This window comes from Ochotona princeps, chromosome 3 (genome assembly GCF_030435755.1).
Source record: "Ochotona princeps isolate mOchPri1 chromosome 3, mOchPri1.hap1, whole genome shotgun sequence".
Taxonomy (NCBI): domain Eukaryota; kingdom Metazoa; phylum Chordata; class Mammalia; order Lagomorpha; family Ochotonidae; genus Ochotona; species Ochotona princeps.
In genome coordinates, this window is record NC_080834.1 from 92,854,381 (window position 1) to 92,859,512 (window position 5,132).

A 5,132-nucleotide genomic window follows, 5' to 3' on the forward strand; every position below is an offset into this window, starting at 1 on the left:
AGAGAATCTCAACACCCTAGAAAAGCTGTCAAATCGTGCCCTGTCATTCCTGAAGGACACCTGTGAACCATCCGGGCTCCAGAGCTCTACATACCAAGGGATCCAGTCATTGAAAGGGGTACTAGAGCACAAAGAGGGAGACCAGGGGCAGACCTTGTTTCAACATATGCTAGATAGATGGATTTTTAAAAAACTGACATGATAAATGTAAGTCATAAAATCAAAGGTACTTATAAAGGCACATCTATTTTTTGTTACATAAAAAACTGCAGGCTGCCAACTGTGAATGCTTACAATAACATTCCACTGACAGTGGGATTTCTTGCAATTATTTACTGCCATGATACAAAACTATTATGTGCAAACTGCACGGCCCCCCACATAGCAGTTGCAGAGTATACACACAGAAGGTGCTGCTAGCTGATGGACGGGCAGAGATGGAGCTTCCTGAAGTGTACAGCACAGAGCAGCAGCCACTGCAGGCGCCGGCTCCCCGGCCTTCGTCCCTGTGAGACAGGTTGAATCCTTCGTTCTGGGCCTCACTCTCCCACAGCCCAGGTGTCCCAATGACCTTTTCCACAAGCTCCTCAAAGGCACACTGGACACCATCACAGGTTTTTGCACTTGCCTCTATAAATAACATGGAATACTTTCATGCAAACTTCAGGCCTTCATTTCTGTCAACTTCACGATTTTCCTTGTCAATTTTATTTCCAACTAGCATGTTTACTATGTCATTTCTTGTACAGTATGATTCCAATTCATTTAGCCAATTATCCAGTTTAACAAAGGTGTCCCTTCGTGTGACATCATAAACTAAAATAACACCTCGTGCACCTATGTCATAGCTGGGAGTTAACGTTCTAAACCTCTCTTGACCAGCAGTATCCCAAATTGCAAGTTTAGCCTTATTTCCATCCACTGAAATTGTTTTCACCTTAAAGTCAACACCTACAGTCACTGCAAGTTCTGGATCCTCAAGAGCAGGCTGGACTTGCCAACGCCACTCTCGCCGAGAATGAGGATCTTGAGGGTGGTCAGCACGTCCTCGTCCATCCTGACCCTGCTCCAAGCCCCGCCGGCTGCCCTGTCCGCCTCTCACTTCTCCCAGGAGCGCAGCTGGCGCATGCACACTGCCCCGCAGCCGCCACCTCCCTCCCTCCTTCTGTCATTCTGATTTGCCAATAAAAATAAATAAATCTTTTTAAAAAAATAAATAAACATTGTTATTCAAATTTCCTTAAAACTCCTCTGGGTGTCTTTTCACTGCTTAGTGTATTCTCATCATAAATGTGTGTGTGAATTTGAACTTCTGAGGAGGCAGCATTGAGGCCCTTGAGTGTCTGCCACTGGCTGCTGTGTGGGCAGTGAGCGGCAGAGCTGTCAGCCTTGCAAGGGCACCCACACTGGGGAAAAGCATGCCTGGAGGCCAGCAGTGACTCACAGGCACTGTCCAGGGTGACTCAGGGAGGGAGGGAAGCAGGGCCTCCACCCAGGCTTGGGGCAGGCCTGGCTGGATCAGCCTGGTACAGCTTGTGGCTGAGAGGAGAGGGCTGGGCTGGTGTAAGTTGTGATCACAGAAAGTGAAAGGGCTTGTTTCTGTTGAACCCTGTGCAGGCTGCTATGGTTGGTGGGAGCTCCAGGTTCCTGGAGTTATTCCAATGCAACAAGTTGCTCCTCTTCTAAGATATTTTCAGAAGAAGCACTTTGCCCAAAGAATTGGGCCAAAAAATACATCAGGATCTTCCTCTTCCTCCCTTTTCTTTTTGATAAAAAAAAAACTTATTTTATTTTCAATGGAAAGGCAGATCAGATTTATGGCGAGAAACAGAGAGAGAGAGAGAAAGATCCTTCCTTCGCTGTAGCACTCCCCAAATGGCTGCAATGGCCGGAGCCAAGCCAATCCAAAGCCAGGAGCCAAGAGCCATAGCTTCATCCAGGTCTCCCATGCCGATGGAGGGTCCCAAGGCTTTGGGCCATCCTCTACTGCTTTCCCAGGCCACAGGCAGGGAGCTGGATGGGAAGTGGAGTCTCTGGGACATCAGCACTACAGGTGGAGGATTAAGCTGGTAGGCCCTGTGCCGACCCCATAATTTTCCAAGTGGAGAAGCATGGGAAAAAGCCAGAACAAAGAGAATGTACAAGTGGCTTTCAGCTGCCAGGCCTCCAGCCGCTGGAGCCCCCTCATGGTCCTCTTTCAAGACAGGAGTGGAAGCCTGATGGAGGCTGCGGAGAGCTCCCTAAGTGAGAAACAGTTCTGGAATCACTGCGGGAGGCTGTAACTATGACCACAACACAAGGCAGGCGTTCCCAGCCCTGCCTGTGCCCCAGAGTCACCTGCGGTTTGTTTTGGGTTTTCACTGAACTCAGATTTCCTGCCCCCACCCTTCGTGTGCACTCAGGGTGAGGTTCCCAGTGCTGGTACCACCTGCTGTCAGCAATGTGAGGATATAAATGTTACTGTCCCAGTTATCTTTGTTTTTTTCCACTGCCACACTGCAGAGTCCACGTGTCCCGTGTCAGGAAGCCTCGCCTCCCCAGAATGCCTCCTACCTAACTGGAGTTTCCTGAGACCATCCCACCACATGAAGGTGTTGCCATGGGATTAGGGTCAATCCAGCTTCCGTTCTCGCAGGGGAGAGAGAGCGTAAGATGAGCAACCTTGCAATTTTTCCTCTTTGCGCGTCCCCTTACTCACCTGAGAAATGGGAATAAAAATATTTCTCTGCTCAAACTGTGGTGAAGACTAAAAAGTATGGAGAACGTAGCAGCTGGTAGAATACGCTCTGTAAACCATGGCTGTTGCTAAGGAGACAGCAAGGCCCAGTGGTTAGAGGTGTGGCCTCTAACCACCAAAGCTGACTGCCACTCTGGAATTGTGAAATCCCCATGCGTCAATTTCCTTTTCTATAGATCAGGGTGATAATGACTTTCTTACAGAACTGTTGATGATACACTTTACATCAATCAGCATCAGAAGGTGTTTGGATCAATGAGCAAGCAATATCCAGGGAAACTTAGTAGCCATGCCTACCTCTGCTGTGACTTCTCCTTGCCTCACGGTGTCACTGTTGGACATTGGTCCTACCCTGTCGGCTGGCACCTGCCACTTGATCCCCGCAGCCTCTCAGGCCCTCTGTGGCTCTTGAAGAAGAAACCATCACCCCCTTTGTGAAGCTTGGCTAAGGGAATTCCCACCTACACACCTGCTCTCAGCACACCAGCTGGCCCCCGGACTACCACATCAGCACCAATGCCAGGACCTCTCCCACTCCCAGACATCTAGCTCACAGATTTACAACTTCTGCCCTCTTATGTTCCCTCTCAAGGTGTCTGTCCTAGCTGCAGCTTTTCTTTGTGTACCTTGAACCGGAAGAGTTTGGGTTATCATATTACTCCAACAGTGAGCCTCTTCTTCTTTTCAACTTTATCTATTGTCATGTTATTTAAAGGGCAGAGACACAAAGGAAAATAGAGAGCAATCTTCCATCCATGGACTCTCTCACCAAATGCCTGCAACAGTGGAGGCAGAGTCAGGCTGATGTCAGGAGCCTGGAACTCCATCTGGCTTTCCCAAGCCATCCAGGGTCCTGCTGCAGCTGGAAACAGCACTGGGATTCAAACTCACGCACTCCAATGTGAAATGCAAGTGTCTCAACCACTGAACCATGTGCTCACTCCATGCTGGTGGTTTTTTTTGTTGTTTGTTTTTTGTTTGTTTGTTTGTTTTTAAGGACTTACTTATTTGATTGAAAGCCAGAGTTAAAGAGAAGAAAGATTATTTTCCCCCCTCTGGGTCTGCTCTTCAAGTGGCTAGATTTGAGCCAGGCCAAAGCCAGGAACCAGGAGCTTTATCCAGGTCTCCCATGTGGCTGCAGGGGTCCGTACACTCAGACCATTGTTCACTTCTTTTCCCAGGCACATTAGCAGGGAGTTGAATCAGAAGTGGAGCAGCTGGGATTTGAACCGGTGTCCATATGGGATGCCACATTGCAAGCAGTGGCTTTGCCCATTGTGCCACAACACTAGCCCCGAAAGGCTATTCTTTCAAAGGAAATTATCATGGTAAATCCCAGGTTGCCCACTCTCACTTGTTGGGAAAGCTGTCCTCTGGAACTCCAAATGGAAATGCCACCCAGCACTGCCAGTGCCAGGTGCCCCCACCTACATTTTGGGTGGAGCTACTGCGTGGGATTCCAGGCTAGGTTCTGGTTACCTTAAAGGACAGAAACCCGACAAGCTAATATCTGGTGGGACACCTCAGCCTGAGTGATCCTTAAACAGTCTCAGGCATGATTCTCATATCCAGCCACAGTGAAAGATGAGTGGGGTAAGAAGCGGTTACTAAAACCCAGCTAAACATGAGGAGGCTGTGCACATCTTCCACCCTTGGAAACGTTTCTGCCCTAGGCTACTCCAGCAGGAACGGCTCTCTGGGGTGGGGCGCTGTCCACACAGATTCACAGGCGACAGCTCCTGACCAGTCACATGAACTCAGAAAGTCTGTGTGGAGTAGAGGGGAGAGCGGGGTCTTGGAGGGGTGGTCCAGGGAGGGACCCTGGGTAGGAGCGGATGAGCAAGGTGGGTGGAGGGCTGCACAAACTGTCACAGCCCAGGCAGAGAAGAATCAATCAGATAGGAGGGCAGTGGTCATTACAAGTGGGAGGCACACTGTGGTCCTCCAAGTGTCTCAAAGGGAGACTTCAAATCTCTTGCCTGATAACAAATGCCCCATCTGGCTATCGGGTCCCAGGTCCTGTTGAGAGAAAATGTATGTGCGAAGCAGAATTGCAGAGCCCTCAGTGGGAGCGGAGACAAGCCCCTGGGAATTTGAGCTGGGAGGACAATTGCTGCCAGCAGTCAGGGCTCCGATGACCTCATGGCTCTTTTGTGTGGCCGTGGCTGACTGGACACGCCCTTCCCCTCTGCCCACCTCCACCCATGGTCGTATCAGACGGATGACTGCCCCTGAGGGCAGGGAAAAAGTGTTCCCCACCGATAACACACACTCTCACGTGCTGCCTAGCCTCGCCCCGGTGGCGATGTCCTGTGATGTGATGGCAGTCCCAGGCCAGGCTCAGCAAGGTCAGCCCTGAGCTCACAAGTTCCCTCCCTGGAGAGGCAAGCGAAAA

The 5,132-nt window shown here is 50.2% G+C and overlaps 1 pseudogene; it reads right to left on the reverse strand.

Annotated features, from left to right (window-relative positions):
- Positions 1–327: 327 nt before the first annotated feature.
- LOC118758871 (ras-related protein Rab-18-like) lies at positions 328–1,746 on the reverse strand (annotated as a pseudogene).
- Positions 1,747–5,132: the final 3,386 nt, after the last annotated feature.